Source organism: Alligator mississippiensis, chromosome 1, assembly GCF_030867095.1.
Source record: "Alligator mississippiensis isolate rAllMis1 chromosome 1, rAllMis1, whole genome shotgun sequence".
Classification (NCBI taxonomy): Eukaryota; Metazoa; Chordata; order Crocodylia; family Alligatoridae; genus Alligator; species Alligator mississippiensis.
In genome coordinates, this window is record NC_081824.1 from 236,584,860 (window position 1) to 236,599,031 (window position 14,172).

Below are 14,172 nucleotides of genomic sequence, written 5' to 3' on the forward strand. Positions count from 1 at the left end.
CCTCTTAGGGCTCCTCTTTATCACGCGCTCTGAATTCCGGATCTGTAAACAGAAAACTCTCAAAAACAGATTAATAATCTTATTCAACAAACTTAAACAATTTTCATGGCTCAATTAGACGAAATCGTCGAAGATTCATCATCTGGTTCTTCTAAATAATGGAAACCTAACTCATAAGCTAATTGCCATTGGCTTGCGTCTCCTAAAATCCGAAGCTGCCGCTTGTTAAGGCCGGAACGCTGTAGGAGAAATCCAAACATGTATCGTTCCTCTAGGGTTCTCGGTGGCAGTGGTGGGAGATCGGATCCACGTCGTCTGGTGTCTTGAGGTCTGGTCGGGTGTTGACAGTCCCGATCAAAAGACAATCTTGGCTCCATCAGGATACGCAGTTGTGGCAACTGACAAAGAAGATTACTCACGGGTTGATTTACCATTGGACTGAGCAGAATCCGAAGGACGACGATATTCTTTTGCCCATAAATCTCGAGGCAACTGTCTAGACTGTGAGAAGTTAGTGGAACGGTTCCAGGATCTCGCAAGTGACGGTGAGGCCATGGTCTTATTCGCTGGAGTGATGTCAGTCCCAGCGCACATGCTCTTGGGTTCCAAGAACAATACGAGACACCAATAATTGCCAGCATAAGATGCTCTGCGCCGGTACATTCTGGCCGTCCTGCATGCCACACGTGGGCCTTTTGACTAATCAGTCCTGCAACAAGCGCTGGCAGTGGAATAGGCCAGTGAGTATTACAAGTTATCATGTCGATGTCGGTGACATGTCCTCTACTCCACGAAGCTTGTCTCACTAATCACGTTTAAATTCCATGGTCATAAGATCTAGCCATGAAATTATAGCTTCATCAGATTCCATCTCAGATTCTTTGTATAGCTGTTGTAATTCTGTCCAAGCACGAATGCGACTGGTGACGACATCTCGCTCATCAGTTGCTTGGTTGACCGTGGCTGTAGGGCAAGCCGTTTTTTCGGGAGTTGATGTTGTCAAAGGCTGAACTGCTGCCGCGGGGGTTACTGCTGCTGTTATTGCTTCAGGCAGGAGTGGCGGATGCACTCCTCCGCTTGACTCTCTCCTTCGTCGGCAGGAAGGTGTGGTCGGTAGAGGCGTTGCTGCGTCGCTAGGCAGAGTTGCCGGCGACGACGCTGCGTCGATGGGCGGAGTCGCCGACTGAACTCTTGCGGGTTCGTCAGCAGCTCCACCCTTCTTTTCCGGTTCTTCCACGCGGTCTCCCTTTTGCTCAGCGCCATCTTGGACCGGCATTTCAGGCTCCTTTTTCTCAGCCGCTTCTTTGACCGAACGGATCGCCATCTGTAGCTGGGTTTTCAAACTTAGGTTTTTTTGCATTAAATCCATCACAGTACGAAAAGTTGTACCACATTCTCCCCCCTTGTTGTACCGCAAGGCCACTCTTTCATCCGCGGCACGTTCCTCCGTCTCCAAATCTTCGCGGAGCTCGGATGGAAGCTCGTGACCCCATAATCTAGCCATTACCATACACGGGGAGAACCAGCCGATTGGCTCCGGTTCTTCACTCTCCCGAGCACATCGTAGGCATCGTGCACACTCCCAGGTGAAAGTCGGGTTTGTTTCGCCCGCCGGGTTGGGTCCGGCGAGGGACACAGTATCGAGGGGCCTAAACAGGACCCGCTCATCTCTCATTATACACCCAAACGCCGCGGGGAGCAAGTACACTTCCCTTTCTCTCGGGGCTCCGTCTTCGGAGATTCCCTCTTCTCCCTTTAGTGACAGATGTCCGCTCACAAATCTTTCACCCGTTCCGCCCGCCTGGTGGTAAGCGATATGCACCTCCAGTTCCTCAAAGCTTTTCATTTGGCGTTGGTTATCGCGCCAAGGGCAATTCTGAACCAACTCTAGCTCTAGCGTGTTCTCTCCTGATCTCATCCTCGTCGCCATGTGCGGGCCGGGCCCCGATCCTGCCGCCATGTGTGCCTACATTTGGAACTGGCCAATTATGTGGCGCGAATCCAAATACACATGGCGGGAACTCCTTTGCAACGTGCATCACTAGTATGCAAAAGAAATGCACCCTGCAAAGAAGCTGTAATTTGGCGGGAAATCCCCCATTGCACCAGAGTTCTCTCCCACAGCAGAGAACTCTATCGTGCAAAGAAAGCTACAGTCAGCGGGAAAATAATTTAGCAGTGCCGAAGCGCACACAAACAAAAAACCACAACCTTGGGTTGTGACACCTGGCTGTCCAGAAGCTGATATAGGTCTGGAAGGGAGGTGGAAGGTAGCTTGCAGCCTTTGCTAAAGACATGGAGAAATGCCAGAGATCTCAACTGAGTAACTGAACTCTGTGGTTCCCTAGCACAAACATGCTTCCTACTTCTATCCATGGCTGTTGTGCCTTTTCCACCCTGCTTGAGGCCCAGGCCCAGCCACCCTCATATAAAACAAGTAGCATCTTTGTTCTGTGTGGCTCCTCTTGGGGCCATTCCAGAAATACAGTCCAGCTCAGCTTGGGAGAGGGGATATAGCCCTTCATGATAGGCCTCAATGTTAAGCTCCAGTGTGTGGCCCGTCTGCCTCCCAAGTTCACTGTGTGTCCTGACCTGTGTAGTGACTTAGGCTGCTGACAGCCCTAATGTGGGATGCAGGAAGTGAGGCACTAGGATAGTTCTATGAAAGGCTTGGGAATGGCTCCTCTTAACTCAGCAGGGTATTCACGAGCAGAGTGTCCAAAGATACAGGGAGGTGAATTAAAGCTGCCTTCTGAGTTTATTTTTGCTGCAGGAACGTACATTGAAATCTCTGCTTTACGATAACCAGTCTCTGCACAGCTAGTCTGAACCTGCATATGAAAGATCCATATAAAACATCCACCTACTTGATAACCTGTAAATCTTGTCCTACAGAATATGAGTCTCTTGGATCCCACATCACTGCAAAGGATGCAAATAGATTTCACTGCATAATTAGCACCCTTTGCCTGCCAGGGGATAATATTTAGGCTCTGATACAATCATTAACCAGGCCTGTCTGAGCAGAATTTAAACAGTGCAGATCTTCAGCTGGTGTAAGTCAGTGTAGCTTCATTGAAGTCCATGCAGAAATGACAATTTACAATTGAGGGTGTCGCAGGGCACCTTAGTGCCTGCTCCTAGACAGGAGAAACTGCCAGGGAAAGAGCCCTGGCAGAGCCAATTGAGCACAGCTGCGGGTTGCTGGAGCAACTAAGGGGAGCCAGCTGGCCAGAAGGAGGCAGGGCCTGGCCCTTATAAAGCCCAGGGCCGAAGCCAGGCTGGGAGTTCTCTGCCAGCAGCTGGAGAGGCAGGAGCTCCCTCAGCTGAGATATGGAAAGGAGCATGACTTGAAAGTACAGCTCATGATAGCCCTGAGAGGAGGGGCACTAGGGTTTAGCCAGGGGGCTTTAGGTTTGTGTTACAGCCAGGAGGCTTGAGTTTGTTTGACTTTGTTATTACACCTGGAGGTTTGGGTGAGGCTTTAGGGGTTGGAGGAGGCCTCATCGGGGACTCACAGGGGAGTGTGAGACCCCGGCGCCAGTGAGGGCGTGGGCTAGTGCCAGGAGGGCACATTCATTTCATAGCGCCAGTGAAGGCGCAGCTTGCCCGCCAGTACGGGAGTGACTGGCGGCAAGGGGCGCGGCCAGTGGGTCGCGGGCGCAACTGGTAGGTTGCAGACGGGGGACGTAGACCCTGGATCGCGTGCGGGGGACATAAACCCCGGCCCCAGGGAAAGGGGCGATTTTATTGAGAAGCCCAGTGTGGGCACGGCGAGCCCCAAAGAGGGGGGAGTGCCACTTTGTATTATTGAGAAGCCCTGTGGGCACGGCGAGCCCCAAAGAGGGGGAGCACCATACTGAGGAGCCCTAGAGAGGGGCAATTACTGAGGAGCCCTAGAGGGTCAACTACTGAGGAGCCCAAGACGGGCATAGCGAGCCCGGCCGCAGGCTAGTGTGGTAACACCCCTCAGACCGAGGCAGGGTGCTGTGGTTGCCCTGAGAAGACAGGGAGTAGCAGCACGGTGAGCCAGGGTCAGAGAGGGCACCCGTGCAGTTGGCCTGTAGGACCGGAGGCCCGCTAGAGAGTCCCTGAGCGGGACTACACTGGCAGGGGAGGCCCAGAGTGGGCTAGACGAGAGTCCCAGCAAGAGGCTGGGCACGAGAGAGGGAGCCCAGAGTGGGCCACAGTAAAGAGGAGGCCCGGGAAGCGGGCGTACAGACTGGACAACGTCTATTACATCTGCGAGGCTTGGGGCATGGAATTAGGGGCTGGTAGGAGCCACGCATAGCCCATAAGGCTAGGGTGTCCGGGGAACACCCACCATATCGGGAGACCCCCAGGGAGTCCGGAAGAACCATGGGGACAGAGGTCCCGAGTAGCCGTGCCCAGGGAAGACACAAGGCAGCCTCCCAACTATACACGTATGTTCCAACAAGACGTGGCGGGCGAGAATTAGAGGGTGTCTTGGGCCGGCCTGACACGGAACGAGGGACCTCGAGGAGATCACGGCCCTCTGTGAGGACTCCGCCGTGACAGAGGGGTTGGCCCACCATATAAGAGAACTGCTTATCTGCAAAAACAAGCAAAGGCCAAGCAGCCTAAGCAAAATAACCACTTTTAAGAGCCATACCAAGTGAGGAGAGAAGCATTTTGCCATCTGGGTAATGCCAAGTGACTATTAAGCAATCATATCTCATGTTACAGTAATGAAAGTGGTTTTTTTTTTTTTTTTTCAATCCCTTACAGTTAAAAATGATTCTCTGATGAATATTTTATTTGTGGGTCTGAAGATGGCTGACAAGGCCGATCCGGGATCAACAGACTCTGCTGCAACTTGGGCATGTGTTCCTGTGCAGGGTGGGTGGCTCAGGTGCGTGACTCAGTTTGTGACATGCTGTTTCTGCCACTCCCACTTTTCTATCTCCTGTTGTTGTTGTAAGGTTTCAAAGTACTGAGATCCTTGCAGTAGACTCTTCCTCCATTTGAGACAGGTCCACAGACCCCCTGCCCTCTTTCCTCCCCACTCCCCCAGTACACTGGATCCAGTGCCTGCTCCAGCCAGTCTGGGACCTGTGCTATGTGCAGCATGGATCCCAGAGCAACCAGAATGGAGGCCACATGTGGATGCAGTCTGGCTGGGGGGTGTGTAGCGAGGATCCCAAATGGGCTGGAGTGGGTGTTGTGCTGCATGCAGTGTCTGATTTGTTTGGATTGTACCACATGGCGCCTGCTCTGGGAACCATGCCACACAGTGCCTGCTCCAGCTGGTCTGAGACCCATGCTGCACATGGTGCTCCCAGGTGCCAGGTGCATTGCAGGTCCTGGACAGGCTGGAGCAGGCTCTGCATGCAGCCTGGATCCCAGACCTCCAGGGGTGGGTGCCATGTGCAGCACATGTCCCAGAGCAGGTGCCCTATGTGGCCCAGTCCAGCTGGGGTGGGAACTGTGCTAGATGCCCACAGCTGGACTATACCACATATGACACCCATTCCAGCCACTCTGGGATCCAGAGAGCAAGTGCCTGCCCACGTGCTGCAGTCTCAGACTGGTTGGGGTAAGCACTGAGGCCCTGCCCTCAGAGCTGGTCCAGTACACACCTTCTGCACACACATAGTCAAGCACTTCCATTTCTCCAAGTTTTTCAAGACCGTTGTACCTATTGCTTGGAAACCTGGCAGCTGGTCATAAAGTGAATGGAAGCCATCTTCCTGCAAACATGGTATTTTACTGTCCATGACTGAGATCCTTGGCTGTACCAGGTAGCACTCAGTGCAACTATGGTACAGCAAAGGTGAACTGACTCTGTTTTTCCCTTTCCCTATGTCTAGGGCTAGCTGATGTTGAATAAGTCTGTGCAAGCAAATGCTTACACAAGAAAGCTAGCTGGGTAAAGAACTTTAAAAATGACTTTATTTAATCCCTTGAAACCTGAATCATCCTGATTAGGGAGGTTGGTACAGTTGTGGAGAAAACTCCCTTCACATGCCCTGCCATCTTGCCAACCCTGCTTTTCAATCCACTGAGAAGTGGTGTGACAACCACCCCAAGAACAGCCTACAAAATTTGAATGGAGCTGTACTCCTTTTCCTCAGCCATTGCTGCACACTATAGCATTGGGCTGTTGTCTCCTGATCACACTTCTTTCCTTGCACCATTGCTCTTGGGTTGAATTGCTTACTCTCATGTGAATTATGCAGCTGTCACTACAATCTGAAAAGTATGTATTATGAGATTTTTAAATGTATTTGGCTTTTTGGCTTCAGCACATAATTTTCCTCCTTGTCAGTTTTCTCTCCTGCAGAATCTCTGTGAAACAACCATAACACGGAGCTGAAGCACCTGCAAGCCTTCCTCCAGCTGGTGCCTAGCAACACATGTTCCAAATCATTCTGATGACAGTTAAATTCAGTTATTTTATTTCTTCTCTCCAGAGCCACTCTTGAATCGTCACCAAAAAGAATGGACTGACTCTTCCCACTCCATTTGTTATAAATGACTGGTATTGGAAGAGCTGGTTTTCTGTATTTGTCACATGGGCACACTCTTGCCAGCTGTAAAAGCTTTCTTGATCAATGCACAAGACAGCTGCTGGCCTGTTTTTTTCCTCTTTTAATCTTCTTTCTGTTCCCAATATCACCAGTGGTTTCTAAAGGGTCTTTCTTAGGATGACGCATCTGTTAAATTCATAACAACTCATCTAGATCATTTCATGTTCTGTGTACATAGCTTGCCAGATATACCTTGATTCTGATACTTTTTATCATAGCAGTTTTACCGAAGTCCTCAATCCTGCAAACCTTTAAGCAAACACTTAACTTTGCCAAGTGAGTATTCCCATTATTAGGGAAGTTGTAGTATTGCAGTGAATATAATTGCTTATTTTGGTATTGATTATAATTGCTTCGACTGTTTATTCTGTTGTTTCTTTTTATATAAAGAAAAAAATTAACCATTAAAATAAAGTTTATCTGGTTATGATTTACAATTTACTATAATTTGATCAATCATTATTAGTGCTTGGCACTAACCATCTATTTTACATTTCTTATTGCCTAGCATAAATGTATTTGACCTATTGGTCTCATGACTTTAGAACTTAAATTTAGTATAAGGAAAACGCTTGTGTAAGGGTTTGTGGTATGTCTGGTGTGTGTGGATATGTCTGGTTTATGTGCAACGAGGTAACAAAAGAATAAATGATGGACATATGTGCCAGCGACACAAAAAGACAGGCCTCTTGCAGCAGGTGAAAATAGCCTCTGTGGTTTGACGGCTAAGAGCTGCAGCAACCTAGAGTCAGCAGTAAAGGATTACCAAACACCACATCACGCTCCATCCTGATGGCTGAAGACTGCAAGCGATGGCCCCTGAAGACTGCAGACCACAAAGCCAGAAGATCATGACCTACCAATCCCAGCCTGCCAACAGGACAAGAAGGATGGCCTTTGCATCTGACTCAGTGGAATCCACAGGCTCTATGGACAGCTATCGCTATAAAGAATGAACACAAAGACAAGGCTTTGGGTCTTTTCCATGTGCGAGAAGGAGTTTTGGGCACGTCCAACAAGACCTGACTCCAACTCTCTTGGTCAGCCTGGCTGGCCACCAGACTGACCTTGAGCAACTTTGAAACTCGGTAACGCCTTAACCTTGCAAGACTGTCTAACTTCTGTGTGTGTGTTTGTTTCTTTGTATGAATGAATGAGTATGCATGAGAACGAGTGAAGCAAATAACCTTATTGTTCTTTATTCTTTTCATGTTGCATGTTTTATGTTCCAATAAATGCGGCGTTGTGCCTTATCCCCTGATAAGATTCCAGCTTGTTTTTAATTCACATTGTACGCCCTGTGCGCACAACATTTAATTGGTGTAGAATGCAAAACAGGAATGGCAGATGCCATGGTTATTGATGTCTGTGATTGTTAATAATATTGTGGTCATCAATGTTTGCCTGTTGATGTTTGGTGTGCACACCCCTCAGCTGTAGATGCCCCAGGAATAAGAGAAAAATTTTAGGTTTTTTCCCTATAGGTGAAAAGCTTGATGCAGCTTGGCACTGGCAGGCTTAAAGGTAAAAGCTTGACACAGTTAGAAACTGGCAAGATTAGAGGTAAAAAACTTTGAGAGACCAAGAGTCAGGGAAGCTTAGAGGTAACAAGCTTGGTGCAGTCAAGGACTGAAGAGCTTGGAAGTGAAAGCCTTGAAGTGACTGAAGGTCAAGAAAGCCTAAAGGTGAAAAACTTGATGTGGCTGGTAGCCGGCGGGTTTCAAACAGCTTGGCATGGTCAGAAACCGGCAAGCTTAGGAGCAAAATACAGCACTTGGTTGTGGACTGCTTTAACATGAAGTTCTATGCTTTTATGATCAGCTGTGTGGTTTAGATAAGAAAAGTTAAAAGTCTGGTCTTGGTGACAGGCATCGCGTGGAGAAGTTTGTGTGGGTTTGTGACCAGCAAGGCTAGAAAAAGAAGCTCAGTGTGGGTAGAAACTGGCAAGTTCAGAGCAGGTTGAATTGGTAAGTTGTCAGAAGGGAGAGAGAGTTGTGTGGCTTGAGGCCAACAAATTAAAAAAAATGTAAGTGGATGTGGTTTATAACCAAGAAGTTTCAGGAAGTATAGGGACCAGACGTTAGTAGAGAAATGAACCCTATTAAAACAGTAGGTCCAAAAAAAAAAAAAAAAAGGTACCTGTCCCTAGAGCCTGAGTGCCTTTCAGAGACATGATGGCTTGAAGCAGGCTTGTAAGGCATTTAATGTTTTGGTTATTGCCACCAAACTAAAAGTAACTAAGAAGTAAAAGAAAACAAAAGCCGTTTTAATTTTCTAAAAGGCTGCAAAGTACTGTACAAATTTAGTTCAAAACAGCTAAAATTGTGTGTGTGTGTGTGTGTGTGTGTGTGTGTGTGTGTGTGTGTGTGTGTGTGTGTGTATATATATATATATATATATATATATATACACACACACTTAAAAAAGAAGTAATTTAAGAAAAAAGGTTAATAAATATAAAGTATAGTTCTCTGGAATAGCTGCAGAAACACTACAGATTGCTACAGCCTTATGCAGCACAGTTACCATAAATCTGCCAAGAAAGGGAAACCACTATGTTGTGGGTAATTTAATTAATTCATGTAAAAAAAATTGAATGAATCCAAAAAGTTTTGTAGCACTTCCCCCTAATGTAAAAGAGTAAATTAATAACAGTGTTAAAACTAAACCTGTTTTCCCCCAAAAAGGCTCTGTTTAGAAAAAGACAAAGAAAAATAAAAACAGTAAGACAGCTATTATACAAAAAGAAATGTAAAAAGTGTTTAAAACAAAAAGGGCAGTAAAGAAATTAACAATTTAAATACAAGAGGGGGCAGGACAAGAAAAAGTAAGGATCAAATTTAAAGAAAAAAAATGTTCTAAGTTATAACCTAACTTAACCACAGCATGATCTTAGTCATTCTTAAGTATAATGCCTTCTATCGCTGGTTCAATAGGAAGTCAATAGCAGAGAGAACTAAGCTTTGTGTTAAAAAACTATGTAAAGGTTTATAACAAAAATGAAGCCTAAAAACAAAATGGTCTGCGTTACAAAAATTATCAAACTATTTATGTAAAACAGAGAGTATAAACAGTGTTTTGTGTTTGCTCTGTACCTATATTGTAAGGTAGAAACTGTCAAAAGTATAAATGTGTGCCCTTTTATTGGTAATGGGATAAGATAGATCTAAAAATAGTGTGGGTATAATGTAAATATTCTAAAAAGAAAAGTGTTAGCAGCTATTAAAGTTTTTGCTGTTATTGAGCAATTAAAGTTAACCAAAACAATCAAATAAAGACCTTTCCTAAAATCTGGGAGAAAAAAAAAGTTAAAATACAGCAAGATACCAGCCTGTGTTTTAAACAGAACATTAAACTTCCTCCTCACAAAAGTAGTGTAAAATTCACTATAGGGTAAAATAAAATTATAATTTATAATGGGTAATTTAAGTTAAAAAATAATATAAATGTTTAGTATACATGACTCTTTTTAATTTTGGTCCATTTTAAGAACAAACAAGAACATAGAAACTAACAATAAACTTCAAAGCTTTGAATAAAGTAATAACTGTTATAGGTCTTAATATAGCAAATTCCCTAAAATTCTAGCAGCTATAGCAGAAGGGGTAAAATAATTTTTAGTATTAAATTTGGCTAATACCTTTTTTTTGGTTATTTTCATGGCACAAAAGTGCTAGTGTAATTTTAAATTCATATTAAAAACAACAGTATTGTTTTATCCTCATTTAATATACAAATGTATATGTGTAGCTATATGCCCCCCCAAGAATTACAATAATGTGTGCATTGCCACTGTATGTCAGCAGTGTAAGTTTACAAATATAAATAATATTTTGCTGCAAGGAATTTTCCTTGGTAGGGTTTGTGTGTTTTCTTTTGCAGAAACCATGATGTAATCAACCTAGTAACAAAGGTGACTAATAAACTACAAGGCCTCGGTACTATCAACAGCATCTTCTTCGCATAAGCCAGGGTTTTCCTACAATAACAAAGGTTGTCTTGTCTATTTTGTGTTGTTTATTTTGTTGTTTAGTTTATTTAGTTGCTAAAAGTTTAAATGTATATAAATATCATAGAGATGTAATAAAAATTATTGGGAAAAATACACCATCTAAAAATTAAACTCGTCTGTGGATCCCAGACCAGGACACTTCTGTCCAACTTGGACTAGAAGAATGTCCTGATTCTTAAAGTAAAAAGTAACAGTTTATATGGAAATTCCAGGTTAAAGGCACTATGGTAATATGTGTATTTTTTATAACTGTGGTTATATATTTGTTTTATTTTTATTATTTTCCAGAAAATCTTATTGGCATTTACATGTAATATATAATGTTAATTTACCAGATTGTGTAGAAAATCTCATTAACCAATTGTTTTAAAGAAAACAGGAATATATGAAGTCAAAACTTCCCTAAACTGGGAACCCATGTGCCAGAAAGATGGTTGAAAACAAAATGAAATTTGGCTCAGTGATGGTGCAGTGCCATTTGGGCAGCTGCAACAGACTGAAAGGTAGGTCTACCTTTTGTAATTTAAATTATTACAGGATTTATCAACTATAAATTGGCAAGTACCTGGGAAAGAAACCCCTTAATGGTACATACCCCATCTAAAAAGACACGTGGGTTCTATGGGAAATGTCACACACAATCTTGGTAGTAGCAAAACATAAACCCATAATATGCTCTATGGTTCAAAGAAAAGGCTGCTCATGAAAATCAAGCAAAATAAAAGTTTATTCACACAGGGATGGAATAAATGGGCAAATAGCATTGGAAGAATGGATCAAAATTGCAGGGCTAAACGATCATGGGGCACAGTGCTGGGTGTAGCCTGCGCTGGAATAGGCATTTTGAATTCCATTGATCAGGAAGTACTGATGAATAAATTAAATGCTTTTGGAAGCACACTGTTTCACTTAGGTGGTCCTATTGATGAGAGTTTAGCTCTAATCATGTTATTCCAGATGTCATTGTCTGACATGGTGAAAACAGTGGAAAGGGAACACAGAACGGATACTCAGGTACGGGCTGATACTTTTACAAACTTTGAGGGAAATGTATCCATTGCTTTAATGTGTGTACAAATGCAGTTATGGTCTCTGGGTGTAGTTTGCAGTCTAATTGAGCAAGGAGCAAATTGTCATATACCTGTGGAATTAAAAAAATTGATTTGGAATATTACCAAGCAACCAGAGTGGTTGTGGCCTTATAACAAATCAATAGCATTCAATTATGATCCTAACACTGGCTTTATCTCTTCAAAATGAAGCTTTAGTGAAAGCAAAAAAACGATTTAGCGTTTCCTATTTTTGTATTAGGAGCACTAATTAATGGAACTATATTACTCCCCCAAGTAAATAGACATTGGGCCTGAAAAACTACGGATGGATATGAAGCTGTATTCACCAGCATGTGTGAACACCACTCGGAAGGTTTTATTTGTTTGGAATATATGCTACAACCAGACTGTATATTTTAGTGCAGACAACAGGTTTACCAGTCTACCATAAAGCTTAATCAATATAATAAATCCATTCTTATTGATATTGGAAAAGGTTGTGTCTACCTAAAAACCTGATGTCCCATTGTAAAGGTAAATGATTAGTACAATCTAACCCTTCCTGATAGCAACATTTGCCTGTGCCAGGTAATTGCCCTAAATGGGTGTAACATAAATTATGTTTGGAAAAAGGCTGTCCAACACAGTTTCACCTTGGGATATGCAATCTATAAAGATCAGCGCTTACACCCTGTTCCATTAGGCATTTCTAATGCCTTATTGCAAAGCTTTTTAGCTCATCCAGAAATTAAGCAACAGGTTACTGATGTAGTGAATGGAGCAAGGGCAGTTTATTTTCGAGTCTATCATGACAGTAAACAAATTGTAGATGTTCTCACTCATGCCCATGACATAATTAAAGATTCTTGGTGGGGGAAATGTTTTGGGTGGTCTCCCACGCCAGATGGAATTTTGAATATAGCATTGCACCCGCTGATCATTCTTTCAGTCATAATAAGAATCATGTTTTTGGGAATGTTTGCTATGTGTATTTGGATGTGGCATATGTATTCAAAATTGCAAGCCTTTGCAACCATATGGTCACAATATCTAGCTTTACAAATGTGAAACTCATAAAAGGCGGCCCATTCTCCCCTAACTCTCGAAAGGGCCGAAGGGGGAAAATGTAGTATTGCAGCGACTATAATTGCTTATTTTGGTATTGATTATAATTGCTTTGACTGTTTATTTTGTTATTTCTCTTTTTATATAAAGAAAAAAATTAACCATTAAAATAAAGTTTATCTGGTTATGATTTACTTTTTTACTATAATTTGATCAGTCATTATTAGTGCTTGGCATTAACCATCTATTTTAAATTTCTTATTGCCTAGCATAAATGTATTTGACCTATTGGTCTCATGACTTTAGAACTTAAATTTAGTATAAGGAAAATGCTTGTGTAAGGGTTTGTGGTATGTCTGGTATGTGTGCATATGTCTGGTTTATGTGCAACGAGGTAACGAAAGAATAAATGATAGACATATGTACCAGCGACACAAAAAGACAGGCCTCTTGCAGCAGGTGAAAATAGCCTCTGTGGTTTGACGGCTAAGAGCTGCAGCAACCTAGAGTCAGCAGTAAAGGATTGCCAAACACTACATCATACTCCATCCTGATGGCTGAAGACTGCAAGTGATGGCCCCTGAAGACTGCAGACCACAAAGCCAGAAAATCATGACCTACCAATCCCAGCCTGCCAACAGGACAAGAAGGACGGCCTTTGCATCTGACTCAGTGGAATCCACAGGCTCTATGGACAGCTATCACTATAAAGAATGAACACAAAGACAAGGCTTCGGGTCTTTTCCACATGCAAGGAGGAATTTTGGGCATGTCCAACAAGACCTGACTCCAACTCTCTTGGTCAGCCTGGCCAGCCACCAGACTGACCTTGAGCAACTTTGAATCTCGGTAATGCCTTAACCTTTGCAAGACTATCTAACTTCTGTGTGTGTGTTTGTCTTTGCACGAATGAATGAATGAATGAGTATGCATGAGAACAAGTGAAGCAAATAACCTTATTGTTCTTTATTCTTTTCATGTTTTATGTTCCAATAAATGTGGCGTTGTGCCTTATCCCCTGAGAAGATTCCGGCTTGTTTTTAATTCACATTGTACGCCCTGTGTGCACAAGAAAATCTGTGTTTGCCACATTAGGGTTGTAACTGTATACCAGCTTGTTATGGTCAGTGAGCCAAGGCAATGTGATAAACCCTGGTGCAGTTTGTGCTGGAGAAAACTGCTCCTAAGCTCAGCATTTACATGTGCACCCAGGACCACAGCACTTTGAGCTGGGGTGGAGCAGCCCCAGGCTGGCAGGGAGCCCAGGGGGCCGGCCCAGATTCCTGGAGGAGGCATCAGATGGTGGAGGAGCTGGCTGAAGCATGAAAATGCTAAAGTTCATGGCTAGGTGGCAGGCAGCCCCTGCACTTTAGTACCTTCATGCCCCAGCCAGTCCCTGTCACCCTCTAAGCATGCACTTCTGTGGAGTAAGTTACTCTGTCATAGGATAGTACTGTTCCCGACAGTACTGTCCTATAGTAGACTTCATTAA

General features: G+C 43.8%; 1 long non-coding RNA gene across 1 annotated transcript; it reads left to right on the forward strand.

The window, feature by feature from the left end:
- Nucleotides 1-3,291: 3,291 nt before the first annotated feature.
- Nucleotides 3,292-7,825, forward strand: LOC132247671 (uncharacterized). The gene is made up of 3 exons (XR_009458948.1): nucleotides 3,292-3,414; nucleotides 4,750-4,873; nucleotides 6,290-7,825. It is a non-coding gene; the product is annotated as an uncharacterized LOC132247671 (long non-coding RNA).
- The last annotated feature ends 6,347 nt before the right edge of the window (nucleotides 7,826-14,172 follow it).